Below are 15,352 nucleotides of genomic sequence, written 5' to 3' on the forward strand. Positions count from 1 at the left end.
GGTGAACTTTTCCAACGGTAAATGACGATAATAATTTTCTCGATCAACAACCAAGTGCCATCGTCATAGCAACGAAAACAGAAAAACTCTTGCTGTATCTTGCTATTTATTATGTTAACGCTTCGAGGTCTAATTTAATACTAAAGTTTTTGCATGCTATGTAGGCTGTTTTATAGGACGGATCGCTGTTTATGTTGATACTATGGTTACTGATTATAATTAATTTCCAGAGCGAACGATTTCTTCGCGAACAGATGTCATTCAATCACTATCTCCAAAATAACCTTCTCAATTCGCAACTCGTCGGAATAGAACATTTTCTCAGAATCAACCTTCTGGAATATATGCTAAACAAAATCTCAGGATTTTCACCGAAATTCTTCTGATATATGGTAAAAGTACATTAACATGAATCCAGCTTGGTATTACTATTGGATTCAGAACCTTGCATCGCAAATACGTCTATGTTCTCTCACTCAAAGTAGCGTTGATTGATACAATCATATTCGCCGAAGTATCCATTTGATATTATATCACAAGTGAATTTTCTTATAAATTAATCAAATATTACTTCATCATAGTCACCCAAGAGTATTTTATAATATATATTTGTGCAGATCATTCTTCAATAACATATTAATTTCTTTATTATTTACTTAATTTTACAACTGATAATAGAAATTACCAGGATTCTGTTTTATACGAGTTCTTGCTGTAGATTATATGAAAAACACTTTTATTGTGCTTATGTTTTATTGACGCTCTCATAAATTATTCCAGGTTTGCTTGTTTCACAACATCTTTTTAATCGGAGAACCTATTTTCAAGCTATTGGCCGTAAAAGGCTGTTATGTAATGGTAAAGAATTTTCAGACAGGGGACGGGTGTAGCGTGATGGGATAGTCGATGCCTTTCACGCAGCCCGCCTGGGTTCGATTCCCAACCCCGCACATAGGGTCAGAAAGATTTTCTGGTCCGAAGAGGCGAATGACCTAAGATGTTAAAGCCTCTATAATTGAAATAAAAAAAAAAAAGTTTCAGACATGGGAAGTCACGACAAACAAGAATATGACAAACAGGGACACCAAGCTCATGTTATTGCTTGGTGAAAATCCATTCTTTGTTTGCATGCCATTATTGCATACATAATGACCCGCCCCATGTGCATTTGGAATCGAACCAGATCCCAACGCATGCAAACGCTTTTTTGACTGAAGATTGTAGGGTACCCGTACTCTTAGTCATCTCAGCTTCACAATTTGCTCGAATATTAAAACTATGAACTAGAGATAAGATGAAAAATGTCCATTCGCGTCGAGCTTTTGCATCGTTTTATCAAAAGTATTGTACATTTTCATAACATTATTCTTGTGATATTGCTTATTAGGCAAATAGGTGGCAAATTTATCGTTGGGATTTGACTAATGAGATAACTATTGGTACATTGTCTCAACCAAAATCTAAGCAGGTGGAGCTTTACGGGAAGGACATCTTCGGGAATGGAATCATAAGCTCCTTTTGTGTCTGAAAGCACGGAAGCCATTTGTTCTTTTCGTGCAAAGACAATCTGAATATCAGAAGAGAGCGATGCAAGGCAAATATTAGTTCAGTTTCCTTTGCAAAAACCAAGATGAGTATTTGAACAGAAGCCTTTTCCTTTCCGACCCAAGTGTCGATGCGTTGCCAAACAATTTTCTCGAATTTTCGGATGCAGTATAGCATTGCAACATGAGTTAGGATTTGATATTGGTTTTATCGATTTTTGAATGACGTTCACTTTCTTCTACTTCCAATCTTGCGCAACAATATACTGCTCAAAAACCTTGCTAAAAAATGTGATCAAGCGTATATTTTTATAGATCAGGTTGAAGGCAAGTTGAATTTTATTCTGTCTGAACCAGGAGAATGGTTGTTACATGAAAACAGAGCATTTAAAAAGTTAATCATTGAAGTTTGGGGAGTAATGAAATTATTTTTCAGATGACATTTCCCGAAACGTATGAATGGATAATAAAAGGAATAAATTTGGACAAACTTTCCTAGTGAATTCGAATATCCGTTGAATCCAGCGATCATTGTTTTCATCAACTGAAGTTATATTAGCTAGATTAGCGTCATCCAGTGGATACGTATTCCCTCTGAATGACATCATCGAATTTTGATTCCGTACAAACAGCTCCATCGATTTTCACAAGCTCAAATTTATATGAAAGGTCTCATAGATTGCACCTGAAACTTGTTAGGATTTCCGGTTCTGAATTTACAGAGTGTTGAGTGTAAAAATGTGTTATCATCCTGAATAAACCATGAAAATTAGATCCCAAAATTACAATATTGCAGTTATTGTTTCACGCCGTGGTTGTGTCAACTAAAATGTTGTTGATTTAACTAACACATCTGTTGATTTTGTCATAACCATTCAGGTAAACGAAATTGCTGTATTCAAAATTCATATTGAAAGTTTCATGTAAGTGAAAGTATGCGGAAGAATATAAAAGTTAATTGTAAAACAAGTTTTCCATGTACTGAATAGATGTTCCTACAGTGTAAATGTTTTAATTTCTTCTGCGAGTAATGTTTTTTCGGACAATTCATGACCCTGTTATTAAAAACGCTTAACGCTTAAAATTTGCTGCTGAAGTGATGTGATAGTATCTCCCAGCGAGCCATTATGTGAGTTGAAGAAAAATTTCTTAATGCCCTGTGAACATTTCGCTGGTGAATTTCTTCTTGGAAATTATACCCGTTTGTTGCATTTCTAAATCATCTGTGAGTTTAGTGATAAAGCTATAAGCAGCTACTTAGGCAATGTTCCAAGTGGAGAGCAATTAGCTGCCCTCCGAAAAGACTAGTAGTAAAAATATTTATTGCAATAGGCGTCTTAAGTTCAAATAACTACATACAGGAAACTTTGCTGGAATTGTGTCATTGTTCAGTTGCACGAGTGACACCTCATTGAAACGTTTAATTTTTTGCTTAAGGTGTATGTCGTTACTCAACTGTAATGTTTAATTATTCGTGTCTTTGCTGGATGTCATTGCGAAACCGCCAACACATTAAATAAAAACCTGTTTTAATCCACCTAGTGGTGTAATGATGCCTTTCTCATATCAATCATACTATCATATATAATATTGTGGTATTCTTCAAAATAATTTTCTTCGATTCGTAAAAGAATAACCGAAATCGGTTTGTTTGACCGTCTACTGAAAAAAACCATAAATTGGAAAAGATTTGAGGTCGATTTAGAAATTTTTTTAAGATTTTTTCCCATTTTAAGTGATGGTATACAATTTTTAACACACTATATTTCCGGATCCGGAAGTCGGATCCGCATGAAATTCAGGAATTACGCATGGGACCACAGGACCACAGTTTGTGAAAATCGGTCACGCCATCTATGAGAAAAGTTAGAACACATATTTTTTTGCACATTTTACCCCATAACTCCTGAACCTGAAGTCGGATCCAAATAATATTCAGGGATTTTTTATGGGACCTCAAGACCTGTCATTTGAATCTAAGTTTGTGAAAATCGGTTCAGCAATCTCTGAGAAAAGTTAGTGCACTTATTTTCACAATTTTTTGCACATTTTACCGGAAGTCGGATCCAAATAATATTCAGGAATTTTTTATGGGACCTCAAGACCTTTCATTTGAATCTAAGTTTGTGAAAATCGGTTCAGTCATCTCCGAGAAAAGTTAGTGCAAAAAAACGTTACATACACACATACGCACATACACACACAGACATTTTGCGTACTCGACGAACTGAGTCGAATGGTATATGACACTCGGCCTCGGTTCCAAAGTCGGTTTTCACAGTTATTGCCTAACCTTTCTATATGAGAAAGGCAGTTTAGTTAAAACAACAATCAGTTGTACTAAATTTTAACCAATCAAATTCAGAAAAGCAAATAATATTTTAGTTGTTATGCGATGGATGGCTTCTCCGTGTAACAACACCGATGATTATTTATGCAAAAATAAACAAACTCAGGTTACTTTTGGGCCATTGATCAAGTTCAAATATCAAATTGCTGTGACTTCTGGATCTCAAGATATAATGGGATAAGTGACGTTACTCACAAAAGTCATTATTTTTTTGTCGCTCAATTTTCTCGGAGATCACTTAATGAGTTTCGGTAAACTTAGGCTTGTTTAAAAGCTGCAATACGGTCATTGATCTAGTTTGGTAGGATAATGGCGAATATTTCTGATTCGGGAGATGTATTTTTATGTATGACGTAACCAACAAATCGCAGTTTTTTTAATGCGCTAAATTTTCTTGGAGAAGGCTGAATCAATTGCGAAAGTATTAGATGCGTTTGAAAGCTACTATTAGGTTAGTTGACAGGCTCACAATACAAATAATCGACGATACAAATGTTATACATATTTTAAAGAAACTATTTAAATATCAAGAGAAAGGCATTATCACCCCCCCAAGGTGGATAAGGAAAGATATGCCATTCCAAGCTTCGCGGTTTTTAGAAGTTGTTCAGTGAAAAACCTGCTTAATCCACCAAGCAGTGAGATAATACCTTTTTTATCAATCAGCATGTGTTTTTCGCGTGAATATTCTTCTTTTATAATGAATATGTTATTTATTATCAATGTTTTGTCAATATTTATATACAGTGGCTACAACATTTTAGTGATATAGTTCGTAACTTTACATCTTTTTTATTATCTGCTTAGTCTATGTTCAATTGTATTTCTTATTGTTTCAGTTCTACATTGTTAGCGACTTTTATGTCATGTTTGGATTTATATCCTTGAAATTGTACATTTTTATCTACTCAACCTAAAGTAAGTTAACCTAACTCTAGCTGTAAAGCGCTCTAATAATGGCGTGTTCAGAAGTTGGACATTTAGTTTTGAACTTATTGTGTGTGTTTTAACATTTCTGCACGATTGTTTCTTGTTCAGCAATTGTATGTACATGGGAAGCTCTAGTCCATGGAGGTAGATTCAGACTCATTTAAAAAAACTTGTTTTGAACGACTTGGAGCTTGTTTTTGTGACATTTTGCGCAATTTTTCCAAACTAGAACTGCATACTCAATGACTGGATAAACTATTTTCCTATAAACAGCTAATTTGTTTTGAGGTGATAATTTAGATTTTCTGTTAATCAATTGGTAGAGAGATCTCAGTAAAAAGACTCATTTAAAAAAACTTGTTTTGAACGACTTGGAGCTTGTTTTTATGACATTTTGCGCAATTTTTCCAAACTAGAACTGCATACTCAATGACTGGATAAACTATTTTCCTATAAACAGCTAGTTTGTTTTGAGGTGATAATTTAGATTTTCTGTTAATCAATTGGTAGAGAGATCTCAGTAAAATATTGCATTTCAACACTATTTGGTCCGCATGTGACCTACAGAGAAACTTGTTATCCATTTCATTTCATGACCTAAAGAGAAACTTTCCATCCTATTTCAGAGCCATTTATTTTAATTTTGTTATTCCCAGGTGGAAAGTCGGGGATATTTATAGTGGGGAAATATGACAGCTTGAGTTTTAGTTCCGTTGATGCATATTTTCCAACTGTTGAAATAATCAACTAATAAATCCTTTCCTCTTTGCATTTTGTTTACTAATGAACCAATTACGCGGTCTTTGTAGATGACGGAGGTGTCATCGGCAAACAGTGAGAGTACGCCATCACTGCCGGAACACCAGCGGGAACATGAAATTTATCCGATGATAAGTTGTTAACAAAGACTTCGAAACTTCTGTTTGACAGACAGTTTTTTACTATTTTTACTAGATAGGTTGGGAAGTTGAGATGATGCATTTTATGAATTAGGCCTTCGTGCCAGACATTGTCAAACGCTTTTTCAACGTCTAACAAAATCGTGCCAGATGTTTTCGAAATAACTTTATTTCTTGAGAGGGTGTTATTGACTCTAAAAAAATAGTGAATAATAGAACATCCTTTTCTAAACCCAAATAGTTCTTCAGGAAAAATGTTATTGGTGTCTGTAAACTCAACACATTTTGGACAGTGCAGATAGGAGACTGATCGGACGATAGCTTTTCGGACAGGAGGGATCTTTTTTACACTTTTTTTTATTGGGATCACTTTGGCCACTTTCCAACTAGAGGGAAGGTATCTAAGGACCAAACATTGATTGAAAATAAAGATAAGATTTTGGACAAATCTAACGCTAAGGTGTTTGAGCTCTATGTTGAAAATAGAGTCAGCACCCGGAGCATTCACACTTTTTGGCCTTTCGATGGATTTTTTCAATTCTTCTTCTGTGATTCTGTGACTAGCAGCAAATATAGAAGGCATTCTATCAACAGTTTCGACAGTCATCCAGACGAAGAGGTGGTTTATTTTAGTGATATAGTTCGTAACTTTACATCTTTTTTATTATCTGATTAGTCTATGTTCAATTGTATTTCTTATTGTTTCAGTTCTACATTGTTAGCGACTTTTATGTAATGTTTGGATTTATATCCTTGAAATTGTACATTTTTATCTACTCAACCTAAACAAAGTTACCTAACTCTAGCTGTAAAGCGCTCTAATAATGGCGTGTTCAGAAGTTGGACATTTAGTTTTGAACTTATTGTGTGTGTTTTAACATTTCTGCACGATTGTTTCTTTCGGTTTCGGCTTGTTTTTAAGAAGTTTAGATAATTTCCAAAAAGTTTTAGTTCTTATATGGTCTGAGAATTCATTCTTTGCCTAATGATATTAGCTGAAGTTTTCTTTTCCCTGAGTTCTGTTCTCTGGTACTTCCTTCGATAAATATTTCTTAACCTAATCAATATTTTAGTGGTAGAATCAATGGTTATAGATTTACGGAATATTGGTATTTCTCTTATGTTTAGATCACGAGCTCTGGCGATGGCACGTCCAGTTTCATCCAGTTGTCTGTCGATGTCCTCTGCTGATTCTGGATGGCGATCGTAGTTAATGTTGTTGTCCACACTGCAGCTGAATGCTGACCAGTCGACATGATGATAATCACGCCGAGTACGTTGCTGGGTTTCAACACCGGACCCAACTTCCACCACAACAGGATAGTGGCCGGAACTGAGGTCTTCAATGATGACAGGATGAAGGATGTTCTCAGCAAGATTGGTGATAAACAGGTCGATAATGGAGCACGTCCCTGATCTGGCAACATACGTTGAACTGTCCGGACTCAGGATAGTGTAGTAACCGTTTTGAAGGTCGTCGTTTAGCGTTCTGCGTTTCGTCCTCTTGTCAGCTTCTGCAGATCATTTCTTAGTTGTGATTGAGTTCCTTGGTTCGGTAAGCACTGTCTAGGGCAGTATGCTGCGATAAATTTTATCTTTCCGATCGTTGTATTCAATTCAACTCCTAGCGACTCGATGAATTTCGTACCAAGTACACACATCGACGCGCTGTGTTCTTACGAAGTCCGATAGTTCAACTCGTTTTGGACGCACTGAGCAGGCATTCAAATTCATCACTTTTAATGTTTCACACACCGTACTGGATAATACACGAACCGAGCACTTGAATCTACTCCATTTTCGTCTTGCAGAGCTCATGTCGACGACTGTGTTCATCAGCTCCACAGAAGTAAATAGCGGAGTACAGCTTACAATAGGGCCATTATCAGTAGTTTTGAAACCAGGTAGTGGGAGGATTGGATCCGGTAGATTATTCAGCGTGGGGAAATTTACTGTGTCCAATGGCGGTACAGGTGGAACCTTCTTTTTCTTGGGTTGTCACTGAGGTGCAGCTTGTTTCCTTATTTTCAGGAACTCAGCACGTTTCGGGCAAGCTCGTTCGTTTGCTTCGTGGGGCCCAGCAAAGTTTGCACAGCGGGGGTAGATTTTTCTTCCATGGCGCACTCGTTGGTAGCATGATTCGATCCGCAGCGGTTACAACGGCTAATCATGTGGCAATTTCGAGCACCATGTCCGAATTGAAGACATTTCATTCAGTGAGTTAGATCTCTGCATTTGTTGCAGTAGGGTTCCCATTTCACGATGACATGATCATGATGGCCTTCAGTTCCTTAAGCTGCTTCAATGTGGTCGTACCTCTCTTGAAGTAGATTAAGTACAATGAGTCTCTGTACGTACGTTTATCCTCTTCTCGACGTTTCATTCGACCGGTTTTTTAAGATCTGATAAGGTGTCCATCAATGACTCTTCGCTGACTAACGGAAGTCCTCTCAGCACAACTTTGTATGGTTTTTCACTCATGAGCTTGTCATGAGAGAAAAATTCAGCTTTCGTTTCCTGGAGATGTTTCATTACCAGATCATATTCGTCCTGTGAGTTGCAAAGCAGCTTGGTCTCAAAACTGCATAACTTGAATGTTGGTGCGACATCCAATTAATGCAATGAGTGATAATCCGCATTGGCAACCATTAACGGTGGAAGCTTGATTTTTCTGGTCACTGTTTTCCCAGTGGCATTATCCATACTATCCGGATCGGCATCCGGATTGTTATCAATATCCAGTGAAGCGTATGTGTTCATTGAAGCCATTGACAAGTGGCTGACAGACGATGCCCTGGAGCTTGTAGTTTTCTTCCGCTTCACGGACCGTCCCGAATTGTCTCTCTCACAATCGGTCGCTTTAAGCGACATCTGCTCCAATTCATCAGTATGTATCAAAGTTTTAACTGTGCATGCGTTGAAAACAAAATACAGAATACTTCGTTGTGTTTAGTTTTTATGAAATTATTTAAATGACCGTCGTTTTGAATGAATTGTAATTAAAATTTTGTAACTGCAAGACGAATCGAATATTGAAATTGAATAAAACCTTAAAATTATTCCTTTCAATCTAAACGTGTGACAATCGGTTAAGCATTCCATGAGATGTAGAAAAAGTTTAAAGTCTTTAAAGTTTTAGTCATTATTTATGGTACGGAAACCGGTATTCAGAGACCAGCAAAACCGAACATAGTTCGTATGTCCATGAATTAGTATTACGCATACATACACACACGGACATTTGCTGAGGTCGTCGAGCTGAATCGATTGATATACACTCGATATTTTTTTCTAAAATTTGAGCGAATTCTACACCTATTTTTGCCTTCTCATATAGAAAGGCTATGCAATCACTGTGAAAATCGACTTTTTAACCGAGGCCCGGAGGGCCGAATGTCATATACCATTCGACTCAGCTCGACGAACTGAGCCAATGTATGTGTGTGTGTGTGTGTGTGTGTGTGTAACAAAAATATGCACTCACTTTTCTCAGAGATGGCTAAACTGACTTTCATAAACAAAAATTTAAATGAAAGGTCTTATAGTCCCATAGCCTGCTATTGAATTTCATTCCGATCCGACTTCCGGTTCCGGAGATATAGGATGATATGTACAAAAAAATGAAAAAATATGCATTCACTTTTTTCAGAGATGGCTGAACCGATTTTCACAAACTAAGATTCCAATAACAGGTATTATGGTCTCATAGCTTGCTAATGAATTTCATTTGAATGTGGCTTCCGGTTCCGGAGTTATTATCTTTGGAACAACTCAACCGATTTTCGCAAACTAAGATTCAAATGAAAGGTCTTATAATATCCTTAAAAATTTGTAGAACATTCTATCTGGATCTGACTTTCGGTTTTGGAACTAAAGCGTGATAAGTCGAAAATTACCAATTTTATAAGTATTTTTCCACGAACGATGGTTAAAAACAAATACAAATGCCATAAAATTCTTCTAGTTTGCAGAGCTTGTTAGTATGTGGGCATGAAAACTTAATTCGGATCTACTGGTCCCCTCTTTTCCTGTTTCGAGAGCACCGACAGTGGAGAAGAAAAACTCCTAAAACTAAATTCACTTCGAATTCTCTGCGATGCTTGAACCGATTTTCACAAATCTTGATTTGAATTAAAGTTCATACTGCCTTTAAAGCTACTGTGAAATTTCATCCAGATCCGACTTCCGGTTCCGCAGTTACAGGGCGATGAGTGTCAAAGTTTTCAAATCGCCATATAGAGTGACAATATGTAGAACACCGAAAGAAGAAGAAAACACAAAAGGAACAAGGCATGCTTTGTTCTATTTCGTACACGTTGTGTAGTGATGTTAATAATAATAATAATAATAATAATAATAATAATAATAATAATAATAATAATAATAATAATAATAATAATAATAATAATAATAATAATAATAATAATAATAATAATAATAATAATAATAATAATAATAATAATAATAATAATAATAATAATAATAATAATAATAATAATAATAATAATAATAATAATAATAATAATAATAATAATAATAATAATAATAATAATAATAATAATAATAATAATAATAATAATAATAATAATAATAATAATAATAATAATAATAATAATAATAATAATAATAATAATTTTTTTTTTCATAAATACGTTTATTTCATAGGCAATATACATAAGTTTTTCTTCGCCGTGGCATCCACAATACATAGTAGTTTAAACCTAATACATTTCGAATATCATATTAGTATGTTGGTACTCATTAGTTAATCTAAACACTGTTTTTATCAAGCGAGTTGCTATTTTAAATTACATTAAATAAAATACATTTATTTTGTACATGATCTTATAACTATTTCAGGATTGTTTGTATCAGTTCACCACTTATATTCAATATCCTATAGTTGGCTATTGGTTGAACTCATGGAAGAGAAAACAGTTTAACATAAAATAAAATTTAAATTGGAACTCCAATGGATTTAATGAAATGATAAAGAAGTTTCATGTATGGAAGGTCACGACAAGCAAGAATGTCGCGAACTGGGACATTGGATAGTCTACCTTGGGTACGCAAGGAATTTATTAGTTGAGATCTGACATCACGAAACTCCACGCATGTCCAAACAACATGGTCAATATCGCGGTAACCTTCGCCGCAAGCACAATGATTAGTCTCGGAAAGTCCAATTCGAAGGAGATGTGCATCAAACGTGTAGTGATTGGACATGAGTCTGGACATCACACGAATGAAATCTCTACTCACATCCAGTCCCCTGAACCATGCCTTTGTCGATATTTTAGGAATAATTGAGTGCATCCACCGACCCAGATCATCTTTATCCCAAGAAGCTTGCCAGCTGGCAAGTGTTCTTTGGCGAGACGCGCTATAGAATTCGTTGAAAGCAATCGGTCTCTCATAAATTTCACCCTCAATAGCACCACGTTTGGCTAAAATATCGGCTCTTTCATTGCCTGGAATGGAGCAATGAGCCGGAACCCAAACTATTGTGATTAGATAATTATTATTCAATATGTCGTTCAGACACTGTTTTATTTTACCCAAGAAAAACGGTTCATTTTTGCCAGCAGCGTTTGAGCGAATGGCTTCAATTGCACTCAGACTATCTGTGAAGAGGAAATAATGGTTTGGAGATAATGTGACGATTACATTCAAGCTATAATGAACTGCTGCTAACTCTGCTATATAAACAGATGCAGGTTCTTGAAGCTTGAATGAGGCCGAAACATTATTGTTGAACATACCAAACCCTGTCGCTTCTTCCATTCGCGATCCGTCCGTGTAAAACATTTTCTCAGAGTTAATATGCCTGAACTTACTTGAAAATATTTTTGGGATTTCCATAGAGCGTAGGTGGTCCGGGATTCCACGCACTTCGCGCTGCATGGATGTGTCGAAAAATAAAGTTGAGTCAGGTACATTTAGGAGGCTGACACGGATAGGAATATATCTTGAAGGGTTGATTTCCTGTGACATATGGTTAAAATATACTGTCATGAATTTTGTTTGAGATCGAAGCTCGACTAGTCGTTCGAAATTATTAATTACCATGGGATTCAGCACATCACATCTTATTAGCAGGCGTGATGAAAGCTCCCAAAATCGATCTTTTAATGGAAGAACTCCCGCCAGAACTTCAAGACTCATTGTATGTGTCGAATGCATGCAGCCTAAAGCAATTCGCAAACAACGGTACTGAATTCGCTCAAGTTTGATAATATGAGAATTTGCAGCGGAACGAAAACAAACGCATCCATATTCCATCACTGAAAGTATCGTTGTCTGATACAATTTTATTAGATCTTGCGGATGAGCACCCCACCAAGACCCTGTTATTGTTCGAAGAAAATTTACTCTTTGTTGGCATTTCGTTATCAGATACCTAATGTGTCCTCCCCACGTGCATTTGGAATCAAACCACACCCCGAGGTATTTGAAAGTCAAAACCTGTTCGATTATTCTTCCCATCATATGAAGCTGAAGTTGCGCGGGATCATGCTTTTTTGAAAAGACGACCAGCTCTGTTTTCTCCGCAGAGAATTCGATACCAAGATGAACAGCCCAAACGGACAATTTATCTAAGGTATCTTGCAATGGTTTTTGCAGATCAATAGCTTTGGATCCAGTAACTGAAACCACGCCATCATCTGCCAATTGTCTTAGTGTACATGGGGTTACTAGACAGCTGTCAATGTCATTCACGTAAAAATTATAGAGGAGCGGACTGAGGCATGAGCCTTGCGGGAGACCCATGTAGCTAATTCTGATTGTTGCCAAATCGCCATGTGAAAAATGCATGCGTTTCTCTGACAAAAGGTTGTGCAAATAATTATTTATAACCGCTGGGAGTCCATGTTGGTGGAGCTTGTCTGAAAGAACATCAATGGAAACTGAATCAAATGCTCCTTTAATGTCTAAAAATACAGATGCCATTTGTTGCTTTTGAGCGAAGGCAATTTGGATGTCAGACGAAAGTAATGCAAGGCAATCATTCGTCCCTTTATTTCTACGGAAGCCAAACTGAGTATCTGACAACAAACCGTTCGTCTCGACCCAAGTGTCGAGACGTCGTAGAATAATTTTTTCGAACAATTTTCTGATGCAGGACAACATCGCAATGGGTCTATATGAGTTGTGATTGGAAGCTGGTTTCCCCGGCTTTTGAATGGCGATAACTTTCACTTGTCTCCAGTCAGGTGGAACAATATTTTGCTCAAGAAACTTGTTGAACAATTCCAACAAACGTCTTTTTGCGAGGTCGGGCAGATTCTTCACCAAGTTGAATTTAATTCTGTCCAATCCAGGAGCGTTATTGTTACAAGACATGAGTGCTATGGAAAATTCCATCATTGAAAAGGGGCTATCAATGGAATCATCATTTGAAGAAGACTCCCTAACAATGCTATGCGTAGGAACGGAATCTGGACAAACTTTCCTCGCAAAATCAAATATCCATCGATTCGAGTACTCCTCACTCTCATTTCCTACGTTACGATTCCTCATTCGTCTGGCCGTATTCCAAAGAGTGCTCATTGAGGTTTCTCTTGACAAACCTTCCACAAAATGTCTCCAATAGCTGCATTTCTTAACCCGAAGTATGTTCTTGTACTTGGTTTCTAAAACCAAGAATTTTTCAAAATTCTGAGGAGTTCCTCCTCCTCGTTTTAAAAACGTCTTGAAAGCATTTTGTTTCGCGTGTTTAGCATCTGAGCACTCTTTGTCCCACCAAGGATTTGGAGGTCTTCTGTTAGACGATGGACCAAGAAATCGTTTGGTTTGGGCTTGTTCTGCGGCCTCCAGAATCGAACAAACGAGGAAGTCATATTCTTCAAGTGGGGGAAGCTCTTCCATTGAAGTTAAGACACTTGAAATATTACTTTGGTATTTAATCCAGTCAATATTTTTTGTCAAATCATATGGAATATTAACTGAATCAGCAATGCCTTTGTTACTGCTAATTGAGATGATGATTGGTAAATGATCGCTACCATGTAAATCAGGAAAATAATAATAATAATAATAATAATAATAATAATGATAATTATAATAATAATCCTACTACATGTTTTATGCTGTTGATTCATGCTGTTTAGCTTGACTTACATATGCAGAAGCAACAGAAACGCAGGTTCGTTTCGTTTGTTAGATTTCGATTAATTGGTTTAATCGAAATAGAGCATGAGATAGTAAGCATAGGTTCAAAACTGTTCCAATTTGTAGGTCATATTTGTAGGTAGCAAACGAACCAACTTCGGCTATTCCGTTTATCTGAATCCGGTTTCGGAAGAATTGGAAATAGTGATTAAAAACTGCAAAAAGGATCTCACTCACTTTTCTTGGAGATGGCCAAATTGATTTTCACAAACTTATAGGTTCAAAAGAAAAGTCTTACAGTTTCATACGGAATTCCTTAATTTGTTGTGGACACGGTTCCGGAACTACAGGTTAAACAGGATTTATAGAGTTTGTGAGATTAGGTCCGAACAAATTTTCCTATTTCTATTCAATAAACAGTTGTTTTTGCGAATTCCACGGTTATATTTATGAAGTAATGAGTAATATGAGAAAGGTATCATTACACCACTAGGTGGATTAAAACAGGTTTTTATATTTAAAAAAAAAACAACTCGAGCGGTAAACTCAATGAATCATTTTTAAAATTTCACAGAATATTCTCGACTAAATATCAAAGATATCATCAGGTGAATTTTTCTATATTTATCACAGTTTAAAAAAATTGATTTGAATCGAGAAAATATTCAAAAACTTACGTATTTAGTTCTCAAAGTCAGATAAGAAAAAGTTTTGGTTTCTTTAAATTCAGGTTCTAATGACTTTTTCATTTCGTTGTGCTTTAATTTTTCATTATTTGTATATGCAGATTTTCAATACAAACTTTTTTTTTACTGATTTTTCTCCTGAAAAATACGACTACTCTGTTCTTAACGCCACTATGTTAATAAAACTGGTGTTTCGGTCTAAGTTGAATTATACGCCTACTTACACTCATGATGATAAATACCGGTTAGGATTTCATTAGAAAACTTTTCGACTGTAAGCATGTGATCAAACGTATTTCTTGATCTCGTGGCTGCTTCGCCATATTGGGAGCAGAAGACTGCGGAGACTAATGAAAGCGAGGCTGAATTGGTCAAGTGTTTATATCCCAAGAATACTGTTTCGATGACGTCTTTTTGCCTACCGGTTTGCTGACTGGACCGTACTATAGGTGGGTAAACCACTCCGCTCCAATTCAATTTGCGATGAAAGTGATTGGGTCGCTCTCAAACTTCCCATCATAGAAGCACGGAGGGAGCGTTTCCTATTGCACACAATAATGGAAAACAGCCACTGAAGTAGCCGGCAACGGAAGCTTGATAAACTTTCGGATAAATTGGGAGGCTATTTATACCGTTCCATCTAGATGAGTCATCAATCATATACGAAGTAGCTATCATTGGAAGGGTTTCTTTCGGTCCCTTATGAGTGCTTCGGAAACTTAAGCAGGGGTTTCAAAGGAAATCGTTCAGTAAAAACTAAAGCAATTTACAGCATGTTATACCCATTTCCATAGCTTATCTTTAAAGTTTTGGTTTATGGAAAATGTAATT

The 15,352-nt window shown here is 36.3% G+C and overlaps 1 protein-coding gene across 2 annotated transcripts in view; it reads left to right on the forward strand.

Moving 5' to 3' along the window:
- Window positions 1-15,352, forward strand: part of LOC131436379 (uncharacterized) — a 731,094-nt gene that overhangs the window by 113,534 nt on the left and 602,208 nt on the right. The gene's annotated exons all lie outside the window — the stretch shown is intronic.

Source organism: Malaya genurostris, chromosome 3 (assembly GCF_030247185.1).
Source record: "Malaya genurostris strain Urasoe2022 chromosome 3, Malgen_1.1, whole genome shotgun sequence".
NCBI lineage: Eukaryota > Metazoa > Arthropoda > Insecta > Diptera > Culicidae > Malaya > Malaya genurostris.